The sequence below is a fragment of the Felis catus genome, chromosome F2 (assembly GCF_018350175.1).
Source record: "Felis catus isolate Fca126 chromosome F2, F.catus_Fca126_mat1.0, whole genome shotgun sequence".
Taxonomy (NCBI): Eukaryota; Metazoa; Chordata; class Mammalia; order Carnivora; family Felidae; genus Felis; species Felis catus.
Window position 1 is genome coordinate 68,565,699 of NC_058385.1, and position 27,735 is coordinate 68,593,433.

Here is a 27,735-nt window from a genome sequence, read left to right on the forward strand (position 1 = left end):
CTAGATAATAAAGTAATCCTCACTTAAAAGGCTTCACATTGAATGCTTTATAGAAATATAGGGTATTAAACAATTATGTAGGATTGAAAGGAGCTTAAGATCTTTTGGTCCAACCTCTTTACTTTACAGAAGAGGGTACTGAGACCCAGAGAAGCCATAAATATCGTGTCTCTCGTAACTATGATCAGGCCATAGGTTCCCCAACGTTGCCAAAGCAATACAGAGGATTCTTCCATTGTGGCCTTCCCTTTACTTATTTCTGTCCAAATTAAGATACCCTTTCATGATATTTTTTTCCTCCTCATAGGAACAGCATGATATGATTTAATAATTTAGAGTTATGAGTCACATACACCTGGGTACACCTGGGTTCAAATTCAAATAACTTACTTAAAAAAAAGAAGCTAGCCTCTTTAATGTTGATTCTTGTATAATCCTTATGGTCAGGTAGCAGCTACCCTATCTATAAAATACGTGGCCAGGCTTGGGGCGGGGGGGGGGGGGAGGTTCTATAACCTTGAAATCATAAGGATGACAAAGGATCCCACCAAGCCATGAGAACTTCATATTGCACACAACACATAGTTAGTCTTAAGCTCTACAGGAAAACGTGTTTCAGTATCAGTCTCCATTTAGTGTCCGCAGGTGAACTGTCCTCATTTGGGGCTGCTTAGGAAGAGACCCCTAGCTTGCTATGGCTTCATCTTTTTCCCTGTGACCCATCCTGTCCTTTTCCCGTGCAAGTTAGTCTGCAACAAAACATCCGCTTCTTGGTTTTTTTATCTTGATACAGAAAAGCTAAGAAGGGCTACAAGATAGTTTTTCTCTAGTAGAATCCACTTGTTCAGCTGTTTTTAAAACCCATTGCTTCTCAAGACTATGATATGATTCCCCTGTAGGGGGAATATATCACTAGGGCAGTACTGTCTGATAGAAATTTCTGCAGTGATAGAAATGTTCTGTTTGACAAAAATGGTAGCCACTAGCCCCACGGGGCTATTGAGCACTTGAAAAAGGACTAATACGATGGGTGAGCTCAATTTTTTATTTTACTTAATTTTGCTTAATTTAAACTTAAATATCCATGTGTGAATAGAGGCTACCATATAGGACAGTGCAGGTCTAGAGGTTGGATGGAGGGATATTACCATCTCAACCTCTCTTCCTTTTCTTTCTTCCTGCTTTCCCGAACTCTCTCTACATCAGGTTTTTCCCTCTATACATGATAAAGTAACCCAGGCCAAATGGGGCTTCTTCCAAGGAAACATATTTTTCTTTTTACTGGAATCTTTTTTGAGACAGTCCTTAAACTGGGAGAAAATCAGAATATCAGGCTCTGTAGAATCCTGATAAGTAAGTCCTTTGAGGTGAAGGAGGTCTGTGATCATCCTGTGCCCTTCAACCCACACTTTATAGGTAAGTATCCACTCTGTCAGTTTAGAACACCAACCGCGTTGAGCATCTCCTATGTTACTGACATTGACGTTTCTTGATATGTTGTAGTAATGTCTTATCCCCGTTTAATAACCTGATGTAGATCTTATTGCCAATAGCTTTTAGTGATTTAAGTCATTAAGTCTAGACTTCATTCTTAAAACAGGTAGTGATTTCATGATTTTATTTTTTATCATTATTATTTTTTATTATTATTTAATTTTTTTAATATTTACATCCAAGTTAGTTAGCACATGGTGCAACAATGATTTCAGGAGTAGATTCCTTAAAGCCCCTTACCCATTTACCCCATTTCCCCATTTGTTCTCCATATTTAAGAGTCTCTTATGTTATGTCCCCCTCCCTGTTTTTATATTATTTTTGCTTCCCTTTCCTTATGTTCATCTATTTTGTATCCTAAAGTCTTCATATGAGTGAAGTCATGTGATATTTGTCTGTCTCTGACTGATTAATTTCACTTAACATAATACCTTCTAGTTCCATGCATGTAGTTGCAAATGGCAAGATTTCGTTCTTTTTGAATGCCGAGTAATACTCCATTGTGTGTGTGTGTGTGTGTGTATACCACATCTTTATCCATTCAGTGATTTTATTTTTTAAATTTTGTTTTATTTTTGTTTCACATTTTTATTTAAATTCCACTTAGTTAACATATAGTGTGATATTGGCTTCAGGAGTAGAATTTAGTGATTCATCACTTATATACAACACCCTCACCATGACAAGTGCCTTTTTGAATACCTTTTGCCCATCCCCCACCCACCACCCTTCATCAACCCTCAATTTGTTCTCTGTAGTTAAGACTGTCGTGTGGTTTGCTTCCCTCTCTCTTTTTCTTTCCTTCCTATATGTGCATTTGTTTTGTTTCTTAAATTCCACATATGAATGAAATCATATGGTATTTGTCTTTTTCTGACTGATTTATTTTGATACATATATGTGTGTGTGTGTATATATATATACGTATATGTGTATATACATATATGTATGTATACATATACATACATATATGTATACATATATGTATGTATATGTATACATACATATATGTACATATACATATATGTATGTATACATGTATACATACATATATGTATATGTATATATACGTATATGTATATGTGTACATATGTATATGTGTACATATACGTATATATATACATATACGTATATATATACACACATATATATACACACACACATTCACTTAATCTGCTTGAAAAGTAATCCAGTGTGAAGACTAAAATTCATATATATGTATACACACACACACACACACACACACACCTTTGAATCAGTATTTTTGTATCCTTTGGGTAAATACCTAGTAGTTCAATTGCTGTGTCATAAGGTAATTCTATCTTTACCTTTTTGAGGAAGCTCCATACTGTCTTCCAGAGTGGCTGCACCAGTTTGCATTCCCATTAACGGTGTTAAGAGGGTTCCCCTTTGCCCACATCCACACCAACATCTGTGGTTTCCTGTGTTGTTAATTTTAGTTATTCTGACAGGTGTGAGGTGGTATGGTATCTCATCCTGTTTTTGATTTGTATTTCCCTGATGATGAGTGATGTTGAGCAATGATTTCATTTAAAGATATTTTTTAAAACATTTATTCATGTTTGAGAGACAGAGAGACAGAGCATGAGCAGGGGAGGGGCAGAGAGAGAGGGAGACACAGAATCCGAAGCAGGCTTCAGGCTCTGAGCTGTCAGCACAGAGCCCGATGTGGGGCTTGAACTCATGAGCCACGAGATAATGACCTGAGGTGAAGTCGGACATTTAACTGACTGAGTCACCCAATGATTTCATTTTTAAAGGCTTTGCTCATCTATCTCTAGACCCCCCATCCCCATGTGTTGTGTAAGGATAGATACTACCCATGTCACAATCTTTTTTTTTTTAATTTTGTGTGTTCATTCATTGCACAACCACCATGCTTCCCTCGTTCTACGAGTGCTGGAGGGAAACAAAAAAGAAACAGGATGAATACAGGCCTTTGTATTCTAAAGTAGAGGACCAAGTATTTCACATGTAGCCCTGAGGAAGGTTTCCTAGTTTCAGTAGAAATTCCCCTCTTCCACCTCTAGTGTCTAGTGTGTGGCCTAGAGATTTTGTTTTGGGAAGTCTTTGTCTCTAAGCTTCTGAAGTCACATCATTTAGCAGTAATTTCTGAGCATGTGGCCTATGGTTTCTGAAGCTTACAGCCTGTTTCTTCAAGATTTGCTTTCTGGACACCAGCTGGCTCATGACACAGTCAGGTGGGAATCAAAAGGTGGGTAGGCTGAATACAGTCAAATGTCCATTGACTGATAAAGCTATTGTTCCAATAAAATTACTTCCTAAAACTGCACTCAAATTTCAATTTATCCCATGCGAATCTATTCAGCAATTTCCCCAACTTCTCTTAGCTGTCTGAAACCTCCTTTTCATATTTTTTTCTGATGATGTGAATGGTTTGTTTCCTGCACCCTGCTAAAGTCCTTGGCATCTAGAGTGGTGTAGTACCCCATTGATTATCAATGAGATCAACTAGACAAACATTCAAAGAAAATCGTAGTGAAGATAAAACTATTCACGATTCATTTACTGTTTGGGTACTTTCTGTCTTAGGATCTCTGGTTGGAGTTATTTCTTTTATTTAACAACCATAAGAATTATTGACAAGTTGTCCTTACTATTATTACTTGTCGGTGAGGAAACTGATGCCCCAGAAGTTCAAGCAAATTCTGCAGGGTTTTGTAGCTCATTGTTGGGTTGACACACAAACCCAGGTCAGTGTGGACCCAGGGACAGCTCTCCGCACCTTCATATATTTAATCTACTTGAAAAGTAATCTGGTGTGAAGAATAAAATTCATACCTCATATTAGTTTCCAGGTGCCCTTTTGGTGAATCTCACGTATCCATTACAGCAGGTCTGACAAAACTTGAGAATACAGATACTAGTTTGTGTCTTTGAAAAAAATATTTCTTAAACAATATTGTAAAGTAAAATTTTTCATGAAGTGAAATTTTCTATCATGCAATTAGTCCTCATTATGAATGTTTTTTAAAAAATATGTGGGTTGGGGCACCTGGGTGGCTCAGCCAGGTAAGTGTCCAACTCTTGATTTCGGCTCAGATCATGATCTCGTGGTTAGTGAAATGGAGCCCCACCTTGGGCTCTGTGCTGTCGGCTTGGGATTCTCTCTCCCCCTTCCTCTGTGCCCTCCCCCACTCATGCTCTCCCTCTCTCTCTCTCTCTCTCTCAAAATAAATAAATAAGCTTAACAAAAATATACACATGGGTCTGTGTATATGCGTATGTGTGTACATTGTTTCCTACATACACACATTTACATCCAGTCTTCACATTTGAATTTGTGTAGAAACTCAAATGTCAAGACTGGATTTTTCCTTTTAGTGTAAATTTTTCCTTTTAGTATAAAAAGGAATCTCATTTTCTGAAGACATTGGTTTAAAAGGTTGGTTGTTGGGGCGCCTGGGAGGCTCAGTCGGTTAAGCATCTGACTGTGGCTCAGGTCATGATCTCGCGGTCTGTGAGTTCGAGCCCCGCGTCGGGCTCTGTGCTGATGGCTCGGAGCCTGGAGCCTGCTTCGGATTCTGTGTCTCCCGCTCTCTGCCCCTCCCCCACTCATGCTCTGTCTCTCTCTGCCTCTCAAAAATAAATAAATGTTCAAAAAAATTAAAAATAAAAGGTTGGTTCCCAGCCTGAGTTCATGCAACTCTGACAAACACAATTAACACCTGGGGCCTTGTTCTCTCTGTCAAATGAGAATGATGGCTCTGTTACTCTTCTACTTTTTTCTCATGAAAGTAAAGATTTATAAATGGGTTTGACGTAACCCATACCTTCCCCCTAGAAATGAAGCCTGGATTATTTTGAGTACATTATCCTCTCTCGACCTCTATCACTCACTATTCAACTGTGATAAATAAATCACCCACTCATATAACCGCTATGTCCTGCCTGGTGTTAATATTTGAAGCCTTCTTTTCACCACGGAGAGCCGAGAACCCTCTCTTCCTTGTTTCCTCTTTCCAGAAATATCAGAATACATGCCAGCAGGCTTTGCATATGATTTGAGAAAGAGAAAAGCCAACAGCCGCCTGAGATAAACTTGTTTTAAGGAAGGTGCTAAAAAGCGTACAGCTTTCGCTGAAGAGTGACCACAAGGTGGCAACCTCTCAGAACATCTGGGCTCACAGAAGTCCCGAGTGATGGCCCTGGTGGCTGATCTCGCCTTCCCAGCTCGGCCATATCCAGGTCAAGTGTCTGCCAGGGTGATAGCTGCCAAGAGGTCCATCAGCCAGCACGGATGGAAAGCACTTCTTGACAGTGTTTTCTAAAAAGCAGTACCCACATCACTCTTCCATTTGAGAGTGTGATAGCTTTCAGAATGCTTTATTTCCCTCAAGAATCTAAAACCTAGAGTGGTTAGAAAAAGAAGTGTGGGGGAGGGCTCTTCCTTACATTTTCCCATTGTTTGAAGTGATGGGTTCTCCACCTTGATGGTATATTAGACTATCCCGGGGAACTTTTAAAAATCAATCTCTGGGGCAGGGTCCCAGAGATTGATTTTTAAAAGCACCCCAGGCGACTCTAAAGTGCATTCTGAGTTGAGAACCATCTTTTCAGCTCCTCGCAATTTATTCATTCATTCACTCATCATTTATTGCACACTTCCTCATGTCAGCTCAGAGCAAGGTGATGGTGATGATGTAAAATGAGATTCTACAATTGCCCCCAAAGACGGTGCAGGGCACCGTCTCAGTGATTCAGTTCAATGGATGTCAATTCGGCAAACATTTATCAAGTTCTTATGCATGACAGGGACTGTGCTAGATACAGAGGGGGCTGAGATGACAGCAAGTCCTGCTGTCTAGCATTTATTTGCTAGTGGGTGGTATGTATAAATAATTCTATGAGGCAGGATTTGGTATTATTGATGTCTTACCGTTCTATAACCCTTCACAGTAACACAAAGACTGTTCCCCAACCTATATAACTTGAAGCTCAGTAATTCTTGAGATGTAAGCAGTTGGCTGTCATTATCTGAGGTTCAGAGAGGAGACCAACATGCTTTGCCAAGAAAGAGTGAGTCGGTCCTCACACCCATGTCTACGGACTCTGTGGTCAGTGCTCCCTGTCTCATTACGTGCTATGCTGTGGGGCTCAGGAAAGAGGGGCTGCTTTTGACTGCCTGAGCGAAGGTAACCATCCGAGGGTGTATTCGTGTATTCGTCTTAGGAGCTTGACTTCCTGGAGAGTGAATAGAGGACCGTTCCTGTCCACACGTTCCCTGAGATCCTTCCTCCGTCCAGTCAAAGGCCTCTTCTGACGTTATCCTTATGCTCGTATCCTTTGTGTATGATTTCTCACTTTCACCAAATTTCTCTTCTCTCCAATGTTCTGGATGTCTACTGTCTTAAAGAGAAAACTGAAAATGTTTAGTTCCATCAGCCTATCTGCTTGTCATGAGCTTCTGTCAATCAGAGAAAGGTTTAATTAGGGGATTGAAAATTAGTCCAAATGTATACAAAGAAGAAGCCAGACAAATCTCATTTTTAGAGGTCGCCATTCTGTTAGCTAATGAAGTGTTAAGTCAAATGCCATCTGGATTGGGACTGGCACATAAGATAGTCGATGATGAACATGTTTTCAGAATTAACCTCATGGCTGATTTGGAAAGTTAGCTCTTAAGAGAGTGAGGTGTGGGTGAAAACCTTCCTCATGTGCAGAATCAACGTGTTATTAATATCCCTCAGGGTCGGTCAATGTAGGTAGAGATTCCTGGGTCACTATTTTATTTCCCCGTAATAGCAGAGAATCCACTAAGTGATTGATTCTCAGAGGGCCCTGAAATTTCTATTGCACAGAAGACTTTGCTGCTGAAAACCTCACTGGGGACCGTGGAATTATCTATCCCTTCCTTAACGGCTTGGCAATCATTTAAGATTGTCCAGATTTAGGTGCCATAGCCTAATGGAAACACTAAAAAATTGGAGTATATCCAGGAGGAGACATTCATATGATGAGGAACCTGAACATCCTTCTAAAGAGCTGCAACTGAGGAAGTGTAAGATTTTAGGCTGAGGAAGCAAAGATCCAGAAATGTGAATGGAAACATGAGAAATGTTCAAATATGCAAATAACTGTTTGTGGAAGTGAGGTTGGGTTCATTCTATCTGGATTCAGAGAGAAGGACAATGACCAGGGGTGGTAGTGACAACTTACCCTGATGTGGAAGAACACTAGAATTATTCAGCAATAAAAGGGGTTGCTTCATAACTTCCTTTTATGCAGAGATGTTCAAGAACACTGCAGTGGGAGTGTGGAAGTAGGGACTCCTCAACTGGGTAAGTAGATGGTTTTAATGAACTTTTTCCTGGAAATATTCAACAGGGCTGGTTATATCCTCAACAAGATTAAATTCTCATGTCTCTATGCTTATCACATTGTGCACTGAACTTTACTCTTTCAGGTGGGGGAAGACGCTTGATGGACGCTAAAAATTGACCATGAATGTGAAGTGGACAGGCAATCCATTACCCACACTTCTAGGTGTATAGACAACTTCAGGAGTCCTTGTTAAATGAGCATATGTATAATGATTTTTCTAATTTTTTGATGCTTATTTATTTTGAGAGAGAGAAAGAGCATGAGCAGGGGAGGGGTAGAAACAGAGGGAGAGAGACGGAGAGAGAGAGAGAATCTCAAGCAGGCTCCATGCTGCCAGTGCAGAGCCCAACATGGGGCTCAAACTCATGAGCCATGAGATCATCACCTGAGCTGAAACCAAGAGTCAGACGCTTAACCGACTGAGCCACCCAGGTGCCCCAATATAACGATTTTTCTAATGTCACATCACCTGTGTACTAGAGGGGGCAAGTTGTCCCATACAACCTGATTCTAGTCTGTCCGTCAACCTCACCTTGCCCCTGACCTCTCACTCTTTTCATTGGAGTCAGACTCAACTTCTGAACACACGCTTCTTTTGCCTCTGCTCAAGCTATTCTGTGTCTGGGAAGTATTCTCTTCTATTCCTCCACTGGCACCTTTACCTGCCTTACCTGACCATCTGCTCTTGCTTCTTCAGGGTCATCTCAGACGTCACTTTCCATAGGAAGTCTTCCCTAACTCCGAGGGCTGTGTTCATAGCCCCTCCTCTCCTCCCGTAGTACCTCCTACATTGTACTCTTCTCCCTTACATTCCTGGCACACGTTACTAATTAGTGATGGCACACTTTCTTGGCTGAGCCTGGATTCCACTTCAGAATCCTTTTTAAGTCATTCCAGGAAGCTACTAATGAACCAGAGCGGATGATCCAGATGAAACCTGCCTGCCAGTCCCAATCTGGGGCATGCCTCACTCATGACACTTGCTGTGTTGTATTGAAATAGTTCATGAAATTGCTTTTTGTACGAGGCAGCGGTCACCATCGAGGGAATTGCTGTCACTTTTAGATTTTTTAAAAATTCTCACTACCATGCAGTGCTTGATATTGGTCTTCACAAAAAGCTCCTTGCTATAGATGAACTGGGGGCGGGGGGTTGGCTGGGAGAAGGTCGGAAAGGCAGAGGGGAGCTCCCAAACTCCTTCACGGTCCAGTCTCAGTGGACCTGTCTGACAGTGACCCAGGGCATCACTGTCTTTGAATGGGGGGTGGGGTGGGCACCGTGACCTCTGCCCGCCTGGAGGATAGGCTGGAAACACGCTACTCAGTGCACCTGTAGGTGCCTCTAAAACCCTGTCCTTCGCAGTCTGAGGAGTCATCAGGCAGGAAGGGTATCGCTTGTCTTTGAAGACCTTGTTTCTTTTTAAATTTTTTTTTTCAAGGTTTATTTATTTTTGGGACAGAGAGAGACAGAGCATGAACGGGGGAGGGGCAGAGAGAGAGGGAGACACAGAATCGGAAACAGGCTCCAGGCTCCGAGCCATCAGCCCAGAGCCCAACGCGGGGCTCGAACTCACGGACCGCGAGATCGTGACCTGGCTGAAGTCGGAGGCTTAACCGACTGCGCCACCCAGGCGCCCCTACCTTGTTTCTTTTTAAACAGCACTTCGATATTCAGGCCTTTGTATGGGTGGATTCCCATGCCCCCTGCTCTCACTGCCTCCACACAGGGCCCTACCTCTCTTTTCTTTTTCTTTCTTAAGTTTTTGTTTAACTTCCAGTTAGTTCACATACAGTGTAATGTTAGTTTCAGGTATACAATTTAGGGATCCAACCCTTCCAAACACCCAGTGCTTGTGCTGAAAAGTGCCCTCCTTAATCCCCATCGCCTGTTTAATCCCCCACCCACATCCCCTCGGGTAACCATCAGTTACCAGTTCATTCTCTGTAGTTAAGAGTCTGTTTCTTGGGGCATCTGGGTGGCTCAGTCGGCTGAGTGTTTGACTTCGGCTCAGGTCATACCCTCACTGTTTGTGAGTTTGAGCCCCGCATAGCACTGGCTGCTGTCAGTGCAGAGCCCAGTTCAGATCCTCTGTTCCCCTCTCTTTCTGCCCCTTCCCTGCTCACGCTCTCTCTACCAAAAATAAATGAATATTAAAAAAAGGCTGTATCATGGTTTGCCTCTCTCTCGTTCTCCTATGATCATTTGTTTTGTTTCTTAAATTCCACATATAAGTGAAATCCTATGGTATTTGTCTTTCTCGGACTGACTTATCTTGCTTAGGATAATACTCTCCAGCTCCATCCCAGTGGTTGCAAATGAGCCTTACCTTTCCATTTCAAAGTGCCCCCTCCTTCCTGAGAGCCCTTTGGACCTGACTCACGTCACTCCCCTGTGTGCCACCAGGGGGCGTCAGCTCAGCGCTGGTCCACCTTGTGCTTGTCCTGCCTGGAGCCTCCTGTCCTCTCTCCATGGCCTCCATACAGCGCCTATCTGCGTGGCTCCTCCTGCTCCGTGCAAGGAGCTTGGCTTCCAGGAACTCGTCCTCAGTGTCTTTTGCTTCTGGGCCTCCTGCGCTTCAGGAGCATCAGTGAAGAGCAGAGCCTGGGGCCTGATTACACAGACCCTGGCGGCAGATAGAACAGATTCTACCATTCACAGCCCACGTGATCATGCCGGGATGCCATGGCGCCCAGACTTAGCTTCCTCATCTATCTATCTATCTATCTATCTATCTATCTCTATCATCTATTTCTCTAGATGTAATTCCAAAGATTGTAAACTAGTATACCTGCCTCATATGATTTTAGGGAAGATTAAATACTTGCTGTACCCTTAGCAGACCCTGCCTTCTAATAAGAGCTTACAGAACTTTTGGAGTGAATAACCGAATGCCAGAAGAGATCCCCAAACAACTAACCATAAAGATGATAGTGAGGTGAATTCATTTGAGACAGGGGAGATGTTGGAGAGCCTCCTGGGGGTGCTAGGCTCTGAGCAGGCCTTCGTGCCACAAGTGGCCCGGAAGAGTGTTGCAAAGAGAAATGGCATTCACAAGGCTACTGATCAGCTGGGGCTTGGGGAGCGGGAGGGGGGATGTGGTGGGAAATAAGGCTGGGCAGATAAGGAGGAACCAAGCTCAGGGAGCCTTGAAGGGAACGCTGTGGGGTTAGGACATCACCATGCTTTTCTCTCCGGGCAGGAGAGAACTGATACCAAGGACAGTCATTGGTCAATGCCACCCCACGAACCCCGTCTGCAGTGGTGAGCAGTCACTGGAGAGGAGGTACAGGTGAACTGGGCAATTCTCCTTTGGAAGAGGACCCATGATTTTAGACCAGACTGCTTTGGCCTTAGCTGGCAGGGAATGCGTTGAGGAGCCCCACTGGCCCCGTTTTGGGCCCAGAAATCTCTGCCTTGGTCACTTTTTTGGCTAGTAAATCTTTGAAGTCCCCAAAGGCAGATTTGGTGGCAGCTCCTTTATGCAGAGGCTTGACACTGGAGCACAGGTTAGACCACCAGTAAAGACTAAGGAGAGGGGACTGTGGCAGATCAACCCAGTTCACAGGTGTAGGTGGGGTTGACCCGGACCCTGAGGCCAGAGCCGTGGTGCCAGGCCCCCAGGGCGCAGTCTCACGGGGGCCCCCGCACCTGGCAGCTCACCACTGGGAGAAGATGCTCGTGTCTACTGGGCTTTCATCACAACACATCTGCAAATGCAGCTTAAAGAAACAAAGACGACCAGAGAGTTGGACGTGGGGTGGACGTGTGAGAAGGTCTGTGGGGCGGGGAGGGGTCACACCGATTCTGCCCAGCTCCAGAGGAGGGACGGTGACCAGGGGTGGGCATTTCAAGGGGACTGGGTTTCAGTGTAAGCAGTAGGTAGATGAACTTCGGAGCTGTCTGTCAGGCAGTGGAAACTACTGTTTTACAAAGCGTCCTGTTTGTAGGGAGGTTAAAAGACAGGGTGTCACTTGGTGGAAAGAGAGACCTCGTTTGTTCATTCCTGAAGTGACCCTTCAGATTAAACGAACTCTTACCTTGGGGAGGAAGGTGGATGAAATGTCTTTTCCTGAGACTTCGTGCACTGCAACATACTTTATTTCTTCAACACTCCTGGATACCCTGGGACAGAAGAGTCTTCTCAGTCTGCCCTCGTGTCTAGAGATCCTTACCCCATTGTCTATACCGGAAGACAATTCTCTCAGCTAAGGGCATGAACTATGTGATTATTTAGGTCTGAATAAATAGGACAGCCCATAGGACACTGCCTATTATTGAGTGGGTGTGCAATAAAAGTTTGTTGATGAGGTATCGAGTTGATTTTTTTGTATCTAGGATTCAAACGTGGACTGAGTCCTTTTTGTGTGCCAGATACGCCTCCTTGGAATGGATACCAATGGCTAACATTTATCAACTCCTTGATATTGGCCAGGTGCCAGGCTTAATGCCTCACATACATTGTCTCATTCAAACCCCACAAACAACCGTGTTAAAAAGACACGCAGATGTTATAATCACACTCTTTTTAATGATGAGGAAACTGAGGCACACAGAGGCTGAATAGTTCTCCCATGGTCACATAGAGAGTAATTAGATGATGCAGGGTTGAAATTTAGCTAATTAAATTTGTGGCTGACTCCACAGCCAGCAAAATTCATCTGTGCACCATATCTTGAGTGAAGGAGTGATCATTAGCAATCATGAGTAGGGCAGTATATGCTTAAAACATAGCTAATGGTTATTGGATGCTTTCTACATGCCAGGCCCTAAGGTTTTGCTCACTTAATCCTCAGGGAAGCTTCATAATGTAGGTGCTATTACGTTGCTCATTAAAATTTTTTAAATGTTTACTTATTTTTGAGAGAGAGAGAAGAGAGAGTGCAAGTGGGGGAGGAGCAGAGAGAGGAGGAGACAGAGACTCTAGAGCAGGCTCCATGCTGTCAGCACAAACCCCGACGTGGGGTTTGAACCCATGAACCGTGAGAGCATGATCTGAGTCAAAGTTGGACGCTCGACCTGAGCCAGCCAGGTGTTGCTCTGCTCGTTTTATAGGTAAGAAACATGATCCAGGATTTTCAAGTTTTCCGGATCCTGGAGGATAATCCTTCCAGTATTATGTGGCCTTCCCTCTTTTGTGATCCTGAAGAGGCACATAATGAATCTTGTGCTGCTCTAAGAAAATTGTGTTTGGATTTGACCTGGGCCTGGAACTCCACTTATCAAGTACTTTGTTAGGGTAGTCAAATTCCAGAGTGCTTTACGTTTGCCCACTGGCCATCTCTTAACTAAGCATTTAGAGGCAGGATGGAAGGTGGCCAGGAAACTCATCGTAAAAGCAGTGTTGTGGGAAAAACTAAGAATTTAAGATCAAATAGAGATGGGCTTAGGGCCTGGTTCGCCAATTTCCTGACTACGGGACCTTGCAGGCCATGTAACGTCTCCATACCTGAGTTTCAGCATCTATAAAATGGGAATGGTAACTATGCCCCCTTCATAGAGCTGCTATGAAAACTGAAGGCACCGAGTTTCCTTCCCTTTCCTTGCCTTCTTATCTTCCTTCTTTTCCCTCCCTTCTTCCTCTTTCTGTACCTCTCCATTCTCTCCTGTCTTCTTCTCCATTTTCTCATTGCTCATAAACTTTTGATGTGGATTAAATTACTACATACAAGATATCATCCATTGCTTTGTCATATTTTCACCTAATCAAAATCAACTACACTCCAGAAATAATGCTAAACCTTACAGCTGGGTTGAACCCAAAGTTGCGAACCGTGTTCTAAGAAAACAAGTGTCTCGCCCCCCTTCTTTGGGTCAGTATGTTTGAGATCAAAAGCCTTCTTGCTGAGAAAAAGGGCAGAGGCTGAAGATACGTTCAAGAGCATGCGTGTACCTGGGACAGCAGCTCCGTGTGGGGGGCTCCCAGGGACAGCCAGGCTGAGAGGCATGAATTCATCAGGAGGAAGCCAAGACTTCATCACATTCACCTTACACAGCACCTGGGCAAGTCACTCCTTGAGCAGGAAATCCTTCTCCCCTTGCCTGGGGATCCCTCCTGTGTGCTTTGAAAGCAAGAGTGTCGAACTGTACTTTGGACAAGCAAAGCAGGAAAGAGGATTAGCCATTCGCATCTCTGGGCCTTTTTCTTCTCCCTCCACAAAGACATGTTCTGCCTCCTGCCGGGCATTGTGGGGAAGATTAATTAGCTAATATTGGTAAAGGGCCTTTGATGATGACTGCTAAGTGTTCGCACCGTGTAATTGCCATTTTTTCCAAGAAAATGTCCATGTAGTTACTAATTAGGCATTGTTGAAGCACCTCTTGCCCCATTATTTTACAGTTGTCTTGCAATTAACTGGCATCAGTACCATTTCAAATGACATTTATTGCCCATTTCCCGGGTTTAATTTTTGGCAATTTTATGGGAAGCCTGGGCGTTGTTTCTTATTCACTGTAACTTGAATAATTAACAACGTAAATATGGCTTTGGGTGCTGATGTTGCCAACAACAAGAGTTCTTGAGAGATTTTAATTAAGAACACTGCACATTGAACTTCACGTGAAGGTTTATTATGGTGCCAGAACGCACTATGTGCTTCTTCCCCGTGGGCCTGTGGCTCATGCCTGAGTGTCCGTGCACGTGTGTGCACGTGTGCCATATGTGTGTGTGCTCGTGTGTGTGTTTGCAAGTGTGTATGTGCCAATGTATGGTTTTCATGATCAGTAATGTGAGATCTGCGGACAGGAGCAAAGTCCCCCTTTGGCTTAGTCTTCTTTAAGGCACAAACTAGAGAAACGGACTAATGAACTTTTCTCCATTTTTTTACTGTAACCTAGAGATTCGTGTTGGCTCAAATCAAGCATCATTTGTTAATGTCCACTGTGGTTTCAGGTATTGGACTAGATGTGTTTCATACTTTCATTAAGCTTTACAAAAAGTCAATGAGGTCTCTCATGTTGACAAAATGAAAGCTCAGGGAAGTTAAGAAAGGTGTCCAGGGTCACACGGCTAATAACAGATGAGGACAGGACTCTGAAGGACTCTGAAGCCTGGACCCCTTCTGCTCTTTCTCTGAAGCAAAATTGCTGAGCTTGCTGTCTGGAAGGGAGCCTTGGTCACTCCAAAGGCCAACTTGTTCCTTCTCCAGGAAGGCTTAGGTTGCTCACCTAAATGTATCTTCTTTCCTGTGTCTGATAGTAATTCCTATCGTTTCTCATAATCTGACTTTCATTTTAGCTGTGTTCTGATGGGGAGAGCAATGCGATACAATGGTTAGGAGAGCATGGGCCTTAGGGCATTATATTTCTCACTCTGCCTCTTCCTACCGAAGTCATCTTGAACAAGTTCTAACACCTCCTAAGCTTCATGTTATTGATGGAAGATGAGTGGAGAACATGTGTGGAAAACTTAGAATATTTCATGGCACATGGAATGCACACAATATATAGCGGTTGGATGGATGGATGGATGGATGGGCAGATGGATGGGTGGATAGGTGGCTAAAAATATATAAATAAGTGGATGAATGGCAGAGACTATTCATTACTCATCTGTAGGATTAACTCCCCCAAATTCTGATCACTCAAGCTTGGACTTAGTATTAGTTCAATAAGATTATTTTTTAAATAAAAATGAATCTCAGGAAGACTTTTTTAGAAAGTTTAGTGTGTCTGACTGGAGCCTAGACTGTCCATCCCTCTGCGGTCACAAAACTGGACCAAACCCTGGTTATGAGGAAGCATCCAACTTCTTGACAAAAATTGTCACTAAGACCAGAATCTGGTGACCACCAATGGGCTGAACTATATGGGTCTGTTTGTGTGTGGTTTCTTCCACCCGCATTTCATGTGTAGGGACAGAAGGACAGAGGTCAAGAGGAGGGCTGGACTTGAAATCTCAGGATTCTCATAAGAATTCCAACCCCACCATGTGTAGTTATCTGTGTGACACTTGAGACTCTGGAGAATTGCTATAAGAGCAAAATTCACAGGCACTATCCAAAAAACGGACTCTGAAAGGGAGGCTTTCTTGTGGAAACTTACCTAGTGAGACTTCTCTGTAAAAACACCTGTCAGGGAGGAAGAGAAGCAGGACTGGGTAAAGGTGACTGCAGCAAACCTGAAGCTGATCTTCTGGGCATTTCTGGAGCTGGGGGAATGGAGGCCTTCTGGCCTCAGAGCTTCCCTGAATTGAGAAAGAGGCCCACACTTCCAAATGCTTGCATGTTGTCCCTGGAAGAGGGATGTGACTTTGGGCAAGGCCAGGGAAGAGCAGCTCCTGGGGAGGAACTCAGCTGTGAGCTGTCAGCACCCCACAATCCCAGCAGCTGCAAGAATGGGTTTCTGAGTCATGGGAAGGAGGACTCTGCATGGAGCACTCCAGCATCCACTGCAGTGAAATGGGTTTGAGCTCAGGATGTCTTTCCCCATATGACTGCATCATGATTCTTTCCCCTGCCACTCGATGACTATGAGCATTTCTACTTCTCTGCTGGAGATAGAGTTTCAGAGCTAAGTAACTGCCCAAATGACATACTAGGAGATTGTAGGGTCCATAATGTGCCACCAACACCCATGCACATTCCCTAGGACCGTGTGTCTGCCTACTTTGACAGCAAATGAGAAGTCACTCAATAGCTTGCCAACCTATTCAACACTCTGTTGCTTGTTAAAACTCATAAGGAGATCGAAAGGTACTGTGTGTGTGTGTGTGTGTGTGTGTGTGTGTGTGTGTCAAAGAGAGAGACAGAGAGATGTTTCAGAACAAGCAGAAACCTAGCTGGTTCCTCTGCGTGTTTGGCATCATTCAGGACTGTAGAGGAGAAGTAGAAGGCCATTACAACACATTCCGTATCGAGAAGATTCTGAGTCAGGTCTTACTGCTTATAAATGAAACTCCATGAAGTCAAACCTAATATACACTTTTTGAGTTTCATTCATTACACTCCCTATTATTTTAGGAATTATTTATGGCACATCTATGATGTACTCCCTAGGGACATGGAGGTCAATGGAGCTGATGGGTTGGTGTCAGGTTGTGTTGGCCCTGGACTCCAATGCCGTGAAAGGATTCTGCAGACATGGTGGCCTAGGGACTACAAACAGGCAGAGAATAGTCTCCAAAGCCTCAGTCTGTTGCATCATCCCCCACTCCGAGGTGTAGGCTGCAAGTGGGAGGGAAGGAGCAAGAGGCATTAGGGAAACAACGGAGCGTTTACTCCAGCCTTGAAATGTCCTCAACCCCGGAAGCTGTGAATGTGTAAGTGGCCGTCTCTGGAAGAGTAAGCCCCTGCGAGGGTTGACTGGCATAATCACCAGGCTGTGCACCTACAGACGCCAGCTTCAAGGTGATGTGAGCTCATGGAGACACAGTAGGCACCATGAGGCTTCTTTCCAGAGCAGGACCAGCTCAGGCGTGCATCCTTGCCCCTTACCGTCCCTGCTGCTGGGAGACACAAGGTTTCCTCTCACCATCTCCTTTTTAAAACATTTACCCTTACCTGCCTAGGCTTCCTCGGGGTCTGTGAGTCTCCAGTAGGCACAAAGGATTCTTGGAGCCTCTTCTGACTAAATGTGAGACGAGAGTCTGGCCGGTCACTCGGTTTACGAGCAGAATGAAGGGAGCTACTGCCGGCCGGCAATCGGCAGGCGACTTCCGTAGTCTGAGCTTTGGTTTTTCTGTCATCTGCAAAATTGCTTGGCGGGGGTTGGGGGGAGGACGATAGCCATCCCGTATTGTGAGGATCAAACGGGAGAAAGATGTAGCTCCAAACGAAAGGCTGAATTCAGATTAAATTGTCACTTGTGAGACAAAGGCTGAGCACGGTGCTGGAAACAGTTCTACCTACGTCATCTTAATAATCAGTTGACATCACAGTCGCCTTCTGTGCATTCGAAGAAATGGAGCTCGTAGAGATGATTTCACTTGCTGGAGGCTGCCTAGCTATTAAGCCTATGCTGGTTTCAGATGGCTAGTTTTGCGGAGATTAGAGACCGCCTGGGCCTCAGAGGGGACAAGATAGGGCTTACCCAGCAGGTGGTGGGACTAGATAGATGCTGTCTAACTCCCTGCTGACACCAAGGTTCTGTGATCTGGTGGCTTGGTGAGGACCCCTGCTGGCTGAATTTTGCGGGCGGGCGTGAACTCGAGTGAGGCTGGAGGTTGGGAGGAAGAGGACAAAAGATCTGAGTGTCATTATTTGTGTAGTCTCTTTTCGGCTGTATTGGGTGCTCCTGGTTTCATGCCACTGCTTTGTTAATGCCCTTTGCACAAAGATCATGATGCTCTCAGACGCCGCCTGGCCTGTCTCTGCCTCCTGCGGTAGCCTCGGCTCACCCAGTCCCTGGTCCCTTGGGCTTTCACACCAGCAGCTCCCTCTGGCCTTTTCAAGTGCTGCTTCTCCTGCCTGGAACTCTCTCCCTGTGGATCTGTGTCCCCTTTTCATCCTTCAGCTCTCAGCCAGGCATCTTTTTCTCAAGGCTGGCTATTGTGCTGCCCTGGGGCCAGCTCAGCGTCCTTTGTGAATCACTAATACAGCCCTGTCTTCCTTTCCTTTAGAGCACCTCACTCACTCTGCAGCTATACATTCTCTAATGGATTAACTTACTGATATTTGTCTTTCCTTCTATCCTGCAGGCCCCATAAGAGCAGGGGCAGTCTAACATGGCTGGCGCAGACGTTTCTAATCACGGACCACTACTGTAAATATTCTCTAGTCCCGGCCAGTCTCCGATCTGTGAAGCTAGTGTATGGTAGGTGTGAAATAATATTTGTGGTTCGCTCTGAAAACACTGTCTTCCATTCCTTCAGAACACTAACTCAGTTCACATCTATACGTTTCTTAATGTGTCACGTGATTAATAACGAATGAGGGGGGAAGGAAGGAACGGGTATCGTGGTACTCGCCATCAACCTAGCTGTGTGCAAGGCTTGCAACATCAGTGGGGACCTGTCATTATTTTATGGGGTTTCAACCTCTGGAGGAGAATTTGAGGTCTGGTCTGCCTATCTAACTAGGAGCTAGGGTCCACAGTAAAAGCGATTCTTTGTATAATGTGGGCGACATAGACTTTGGAACCAGACTGCCTGCATCTAAAGCCTGACTCCACCACATATTAGCTCCATGAATTTAAGTGAGGTACTTAACCTGCCTTTGACTCAGTTTTGCCACCTGTAAAACGGGGATGATAATAGTTCTTATGTTGTGGGGTTGTCGTGAGGACTGAGTACTTTCATATTAGTTTTGTGGAGTTTTTAGGGAAGCACCTGACTTAAAGTACATGCTATGTATCTGTTTGCTGTTGTTTTATGTGTTTAGGAGGAGGTAGATCATGTTATGCCTCCTCAGATGCCAGCCCCTCTAATCACTTCTTTCCTACCCCTTCCTCCCTTCTGACTAGAGTTGCTAAATTCTGGCCATTGCCTGAGCCTGGTTGATTATGACAATGGTTTTAAAATTTTCCTCTATACAGAACTAGTTATTAAGGTTCACTAGAGTTCTAGAGAGTTGAAAGTCTAAAATCTGATCTGGCTAAGGCAGAAAACATGGTCTGTGGGGAGGACAAACCCCAGAGTCCAGAGATATGACTTGAACCCAGGTTCTACCACTTACGGCTTTGGTGACCTTAGGCAAGTCCCTTCCTGCCTCTCGGCCTCCTCCTCTGATAAAGGAAACACTTCAATCATCTATTCAATAAATATTTATTGAGCTCTTCTGGCATTTCAGACCCTGCTGGACTAGATGAAGTTTTAGGTGTTTTATGGCTGAACCGTCCATCAGGTCCATCTAGGAAACCTCAAAAACGGTGAACTCAGGGGCCGGAGCGCGATGGACCGCGTTGTTTTAATTAACATAGAGCATCTGGGGTGGCACGTAACATTCACTCTGGCAATTTTTGGTTCTCTTTCTAAAGATCCACCTTTCAGCTTTCTTACTCTCTGTGATGTTTGTTTACTATTTCATTGATTTAGATTTCATATTTACTAACTCCTTCCCTCTATTTACTTTGGGTTTATTTTCCTGTTCTTCTATCCTTTTATAGTGGAAACATGAATCACTCGTTTTTAGCTCTTTTTTTTCTTGGTCTGCATATAAATATTCAGAGTTGGAAGTTTTCCTCTAGCACAGCCTTCGATGCTTCCTAAAATTATTGACATGGTGCCTTTCCATTACGATTGCTTGAAATAGTTCCATGTCCTTTGTGACTTCTTTTTTGACTGTAGCATTGAGAAGGGTGTTGTGCAACTTCCAAATGTTTGCATATTTTTCTTTCGTGTTTTAGTTTATTGAATCGCTGATTTATTTCCTTTGTACTCAGAAGCAGAGTCTAGAAGCACTGCGGTATTTCCTCTCTGCTCTAGAAGAAGCTCTCCCTACATATGTTCTATCCAGCCCTGGCCAGGGATCCGTTTCCCCACGCAGCATTCTGGAACCTCCTGTCTGCGCAGTGCTCTTCTCTTTAGGTCATGGTCGTGCAAATTCCAGTGGCTCTAGAAGTCCTTGACTCTGATTGCTGCCTCATCAGCTTAGCAAGAGTGCCGTTCTCTCCTTGGGCTCTTTTCCTGGTGACATATGGGAACCTTGAAGGTCCCCAAAGCAGAAAGTTGAGAAAATACTGAGCTTGCCACATGTGTCTGGTTTTTTGGTAGCACGAAGCTGTGCGCTGACATCACCCCTTTCCTCTCCCATTTCTCCGTCAGAAATGCTTCGCTTATTTTGTCCACTTTTATAGTTGTTTACAGTAGTGGGGATGGGAGCGGTCTAGAACCCGTACTCTGTCATGGCCACACCCACAGTACTCCTTTTTAATTGAATCTTATCTAAGTTACTCACAGTAAACAGAAGAAAGTGGTCTTGGAAATTTAGGTTCTAAAATGCATGCTTTTAAAATTTAACACAATGTACTTATTATTTTTAATTTTTTAAAATTTATTTTGAGAGAGAGAGAAAGAGAGAGAGAGAGAGAGAGAGAGAGAAAATCCCAAGCAGGCTCCACGCTGTCAGTGCAGAGCCCGACGCAGGGCTCAATCTCATGAACCGCGAGATCATTACCTGAGCCAAGAACAAGAGTCGGATGCTTAACCGACTGAGCCTCACAGGCGCCCCCACAATATACTTATTTTTTTTTTGATTTTTTTTTTAACATTTATTTATTTTTGAGACAGAGAGAGACAGAGCATGAGCAGGGGAGGGACAGAGAGAGAGAGAGAGACAGAATCCGAAACAGGCTCCAGGCTCTGAGCTGTCAGCCCAGAGCCTGACGCGGGGCTTGAACTCACGGACCGCGAGATCGGACGAAGTCGGACGCCCAACTGACTGAGCCACCCAGGCGCCCCAACAACGTACTTATTTTTATCAGCAGTTTTAACTTAATTTTTGTTTTATTTCTAATAGCAATTTCTGTTTATGAGCTTCGAAGAGAAAAATTGAGTCGTTTTCTTCTCGATCTCCAAGGTTCCGTCACTTTGAGTAACTAAATGGAACCTGTAACTGTTGCATGAAACCGGTTTCTAACAATACCTAAACAGTGCTTTTGACTTGATGCTTTTTAAAGGTAACACAAAGAGCGAGTCAGGAGTGACTACTTTAATACGTAAGATCAGCGGCGGTTCACTTAAGCACAGTGTTACGGTCACAGAGCACAGAGACAATCCTGATCCAGTGATAACATAACTGGCTGACACCACAGTCCCCTGCCTCAGGTGATGGCGAGTCCTTTAGTCACACGTCAAGCCGCACTGCTCTCATGCTCCGGCCTGGCTGCTCATACTGATTCATGTCGGATTCTGTCTGTTTTGCTGATTCTCTTCTGTGTTTCATACTTGTCTATGCCAGGTTTGCCAAATTATTCTGTTTCATAAAAATCATTACTTTGTACCTGGATTGAAAGTCTAGCTCCAGGGGCGCCTGCGTGGCTCAGATGGTTAAACGTCTGACTTTTTGGCTCAGGTCATGATCTCGCGGTTTGTGAGTTCAAGCCCCTCGTTGGGCTCTGTGCTGACAGCTCAGAGCCCGGAGCCTCCTTCGGATTCTGTGTCTCCCTCTCCCTCTGCCCCTCTGATGCTCATGCTCTGTCTCTGTCTCTCGATAGTAAATAAATGTTAAAAAAAATTAACACAGTTAAAAATAAAGAAAGTCTATCTCCAGAGAATTTAAATGCTTTATCTGTAATTCCCTGTAGTAACCCATTATGAACGGAATCATCATTTATTGCATTTCTTTTAGCCATTCTTGTTCCTGTTGCCTATTGCACATATCCATGAAAATGATGAAAAATAAGGTTTTGGGTTTTGTTTTGTTGGGTTTTTTTTTCCGTCCCGAGTACATTTGGCAAAATTGCGGTGCTAAAACTCCTTGTCATCCAGGAACAGTGTCTCCTCTGTATAGCAAGGAGAGAGATTTAGGCTGGTTGGCTTTTGATGAAAAGAAAAAAACAAAAACTCCAATGTCATGCCATCTGAAGAAATATCTGCGTCAAAACTTATTTACCCTATTCTAATTCCTGTGTCACATTGTTAAAATAATTCCTAGCTTTAACAATCTCAGGATTTTCCCTTTAGTTATTTCACGCTCATTTAGGATGGTACAAATGAACTTAATAACACCCATTTTGGATGTTTGAAAGCTTTTCTTTTTCTTAGGACTCTTTCACATGCTTCAAAAAGATAAGACTACTGGGGCAGTGAGTTCTGGGCAGATGAGATATTATTCTGTCCTCCACTCATTTGTGTGGATTCATTAAGCAGTTACAGTTTAAAATCACAAAATACCACTAGTTTGGGGAAAAGAATTATGCTTTCTACTCTGGAGAACACAAAATAAGCAAACTCCCCGTCCTCAGGTTACTCCAAGCATAGATGGAAAGCCCAGGTACAGTTACATGCAAAATTAAGTGACAAGTCAAGATTTTGGAAATGCAAAAAATACAGGAAGTTGTATGAAAAACAAATGATTGGGCAGGTAATATGGACAAACCGAGGACTGGAATGGACTGAGAAATCTTTTCCAGGAGTGTGGTATAGTTAAGGAAAGTTTGTCCAATGTCCAGTTACTGTAGTCTAAGAAAATCTCCACACTTAAGCCGCATGTTTATCTGCAGAGGTTTATTTATTTATTATTATTTTTTTTAACGCTTGTTCATTTTCGAGAGATAGAGAGGCAGAGTGCAAGCAAGGGTGGGGCAGAGAAAGAGGGAGACAGAATCCAAAGCAGGCTCTAGGCTGTCGGCACAGAGCCTCATGTGGGGCTTGAACTCACAGACTGTGAGATCGTGACCTGAGCCAAAGTTGGACGCTTAACCGACTGAGCCACCGAGGTGCCCCTATATGCAGAGGTTTAGAAAGTATTTTGTTCTTTGAAGTACAATAGGCTGTGCTGTCTAATTTGATGCTCAGTCTCCTTACTTAAAATGTAACTCACCTTCCTTGTGCTCTGCTCTCTTTTTCTCTGTAAAGAGCCTCATCTGCTTTCTGGAACCCTGGTCCTCCACTTGCGTTCTTGCCTCCTCGCTTGGGATGCCAGCGGTAACGGGACTGGCTCCCCGTTCTGATTCTGAACAAGGTTACAGGCCAGTATGGACTTCACTGCCCAGACTGGAAGTGAACTAGGAGGAAGGGACTGGGAAGAGCATCTCCAAACACACCCAGAACTGCCGTTGGGTTATACATGGACTCTTGGAAGAGAACAGCTACAGGTATAGTTGTGCATGTTACTGGCTTGAGACGAGACCAAAACATCTTTCCCCCCACCCCCCAAGCCTACAGGGACAGTTATATGGAGAATTTAAAGAAAAAAAACATCGGACGAAGACTTGTAGCCATACTGAAGAAAAGATGTTCTTGTCTGTGACTGTAGGTATCGTGTTCTAAATTGCATCATTTTGGTGTCTTATATATAATATATCCCCCTTTCTCTTCGAAAATGACACTGTAGCAATTGATTTTGTTTTCATCAATCAAGGCGAGCCAACCCATGTGGTTTGCAAGGGGGTAAATAAACCAGGCACAAGGACTAAAATGTATTGATGTAACCACAAGTAGGGAAAGGTGCATGTGCATCGCTGGCTGGCCGTGTTCTCTAGACAGAAGCTGAACACTGGAGCTGGGACTTGATTCTCCAGCATCCATATCTCTTTGGGAACACTCTTTATCCTTGTTTGAAAGCATGGACTTAGAAGTGAAACTTAAGCTCCTTTGACAAAATCCTATTTAATCAGGCCTTTTGCTTATCTGCAGGCATAAGCCAGCCTCCCTAGAGCTGCAACTTACTCTGTTTGTTGGGCGATAGAAATTTATTCCATTCTTCTTGCCACTTCCCAGGAACGTGGTTCAAGAACTTGAACTGGACCCTGAACGGTGGATAGAATTAATGTTACTTTCAGAAATAGCTTGTCAGGGCACCTGGGTGGCTCAGTCGGTTAAGCGTCCAATTTTGGCTCAGGTCATGATCTCACGGGGTCATGATCTCATGGTTCGCGAGTTCGAGTCCCGTGTCGGGCTCTGTGCTGACATCTCAGAGCCTGGAGCCTGCTTCGGATTCTGTGTCTCCCTCTCTCTCTCTCTGTCTTTCCCCTGCTCGTGCTCTGTCTCTCTCTCTCTCTCAAAAATAAATAAACATTAAACAAAAGAAATATCTTGTCTATCTTAACATTAAATAACTATTCACCTTATGTTTTTTCTTTTACTTCTGTTTATAAAAAATTGAACCTTTTTTTGTATAAAATACAAATGGATCCCTTGCAATCCATTAGTCAGATGGTCCACTCACATTTATTGAATATTTGACCAGATGAGAGAGATGTTTTTATTATATGTAGTGCTTTTATGTAGAGTCAAGGCTGTACATGGACTTTCCAGTCTCTCCCATTATCTTTCCATTATTCCTCATACCTGCACAACGGTTTGGATACTTTAAGTTCAGTTTCTTAACCTCAGCACTATTGGCCTATTGGGCCAGATGACTCTGTCGTGGAGTGAGGTCCTGTGCACTGTGGGATGTTCAGCAGCACCCTAGGCTTTGCCCTACCTGACGCCAGTGGCTCTCCGTGTCCCCACCCCAACTCAACTGCAGCAAAGAAAACTGGCTCAAAGACATTAACAAATATCCTCTGGGAGCCAAAATTGCCCACGGTTGGGAATTACTGTTTTGGCCCAATAATGTGTTTTATATATTAGATAAGGCAAACCAACTCCTTAGCAACGCTTGGATGAAATTCTGAGGTATTGATATCTCATTCATTGTAATCGGGCTCTGGTACTTTATTGAAAGGAGGAACGGTGTGTAATAACAAGATGACTGATGTGCTCGCGAGCTGAAACTCCTTATGATCGGAGGATCATTTTTTTTCTCCCTCTTTCTCTCTCTGTCTAGAACCTAGGAGTGGAGGAATAACTGGGAACGTGAAATCGTTGTGTCCAGAGATCTTTTTGACAAAAGCTCCCTCCATTAATGTTACCTATGCATGATCACGAGGGAGAGATGTTTCTTTTTCTTTTGCCTCGGGATGTGTCTGTGAGGGACTTAAGTCACCCGGGTGGGATGTGGAAGACTAGGAGGTGTCAGAAACAGCCACGTGCCTGCCCGGGGAGGCCAGACAAGCTCGGGTGGCCAGATCAGCTGGACAAGAGGAAACACCAAGATCAAATCAAATAACAATACAGTATCTGCGAACGTGTCATAGAACGTGGTAACGTAAGGTAGCAGGACAGGGGTATGCTACGAGAAAAGGATTGGAAGTCCAGTGGCTAACAGCACCAGAGAAAACTGTTCACCAGTAACCAGGCTCCAGTTTCTGAGCTAAGTTCAAGAACAGAGAGGGAAAGAAGTCAGGAAAGACTAAGAAAAATAGGACTGCGCTAACAAGAGTTTTACAGAAACCACATGATGGAGACGAGAAGCTAGCTCAAGCAACATGTCAGAGACGCAATTATCTGGGGTAGAAAATAAGATCCTAGAAGATCAGTAGCGAATATTTCTTTATCCTGTATCTTTGTGCGTTAGATGGATATGCGTTCATCACATCACATGTGAGACTTTATCCCCTAAATTGACAAATACTTCTTGAGCACTGCAACGTTTGTCCTGGCTGATGGAAATTGAGTAGCCAAAATAGAAAAACATCCCGCTGTCATCCGGTTTGTGTTCTAATGGAGGAGGAGAGGACATAAACATACTAAATAGATAAATACATAGTGTGTGCGAAGGGAATAAGTGGTAAGAAAAAGTGGTTCAGGGTAAAAAGGATTGGGAGTGCTAAGTGTCAAGTCAAATTAAATACGGACTTAGATAAAGAGAGACTTCATTTAAAAGACTGTTTCGATAGGCAGAATCCTCTGATCCTAGAAATCTGCAAATATCTCAAAATTAAACAGAAATAAAAGGCTTTTGGGGGGCCTGGGTGGCTCAATTGGTTAGGTGTCCGACTTCGGCTCAGGTCATGGTTCCTGAATTCGAGCCCTGTCTCAAGCCCTCTGCTGTCAGTGTGTGGTGCCTGCTTTGGATCCTCTCTCCCCATCCCCCTCTCTGCCCCTCCCCCACTCATCCTCTCTTTCTCTTTCTCTCACTTCAAATAAATAAAAACTTAAAAAATCCATCAAAAAAGAAATAAAGGGCTTTTCTTTTACAGGGTGGGGTGGGAAGAGCTAGCAGGAAGTCTGTGGGGGAGGAGGGCAAGTGGGTGGGGTGGGCAGGTGGCATCTTTGGGGTGTTTTCACAGTGAAATGTTTTTCTTTATGGTTAGCAGATTCTCAGAATGAGGTGTGTTAGGGGCGGATGTTTTGCACCCTAGTGGTTTAGTGCTTGTCTGAACTTGAGGACAAGCCAATATTTAGGGGCCCATGTGGAGGAGAGGAGCCTGCCTAAAGTTTGGTCAAGCAGCGTTTAATGCGTATGTCGAGAGAGATTGTGCGCACTTGGTCCTAGGGAGGAGCATTTACGTACAACGTTAAATGCAGTGGTCAAGGCGGGGGGGGGGGGGTTGCTCACTGGCATATTGTCAGAGCTGAAGTAAGTGAATAAGCAAAGACTTCAGAGCAACAGGAGAACAAAAAGCTGATACTGAGAGAGAAGCATCACGGCCAGAGGGAGGGCCAGCATTTGGGGTTGCGGTGGGAGTGTCGCTGTTGTGTGTGAAAAATAGCACGGGAAATTCTGTTTTCCGAAGATTGCCTCGGTAATATCTCCCATCCCACATGCATTTCTTGCAATGCCATCTTGCCACCTTCCCATGGACAGGGAGACTTTGTTTCTCCAAGTCCTTAAGTCCTGCCAGGCTCTGGGACTGCCGGCACCCATAGCACATGGCAGAAGTGTTGCCGTGCCGGTTGTACGTGTGGCCCTTACTTACCTGGCAGAAAACTTCAGCTTCCCGGTTCCTGGACCAGTTGTTCTTGGGACAGTGTCTGCGAACACCGACTCCGCCCCGGGCCACACTGTGAGAAGCCCAGGGCGCGTAGAGAGGCCACATGGAGGCGCTCTGGCCTGCAGCCTCAGCTCAGACCCGAGCATCGACCGTGAGTCATGGGAATGAGTCATCTTGGACGCCCGCCTTTCTGAGCCAGCAGGTGATTGCAGATCTGGCTGACAATAGTCTGCAACCCCACAAGAAACCTTAAGCAAGAATGCCCAGCCAAAGTCAACCAACCTACAGAGCCACCAAGGGATAACAAAGTGTATTAGGCCACTTAATTTGGGGGAAGTTTGTTATGAAGGAAGAGGTGACTGGGATAAATAGCAGGGAGGAAACTGTGGGGCGAGGGGAGCGGGCCACGGGGAAATTAGTCTCCGGGGACATGAAGTCGGAAAAGTACATGGACAGTCCAGTTGGGTATTGCCTCCTAAAAACTTTCGAGTTTTGCCCTGAGTGAAGTGGAGGGCCGGT

General features: G+C 44.3%; 1 long non-coding RNA gene across 6 annotated transcripts in view; it reads left to right on the top strand.

The window, feature by feature from the left end:
- The window catches only part of LOC111558569, a 243,718-nt gene that overhangs the window by 205,902 nt on the left and 10,081 nt on the right, over positions 1–27,735 (top strand). For 3 of the 6 annotated variants that reach the window (XR_006592311.1, XR_006592314.1, XR_006592312.1), the window contains 4 exons: positions 6,709–6,815; positions 7,416–7,537; positions 18,494–18,609; positions 23,312–23,550. This is a non-coding gene — a long non-coding RNA (uncharacterized LOC111558569). Of the gene's footprint in view, positions 1–6,708; positions 6,816–7,415; positions 7,538–7,764; positions 7,818–18,493; positions 18,610–23,311; positions 23,551–27,735 lie in introns of all 6 variants that reach the window. The other 3 variants (XR_006592313.1, XR_002739592.2, XR_006592315.1) reach the window with 3 other exon arrangements.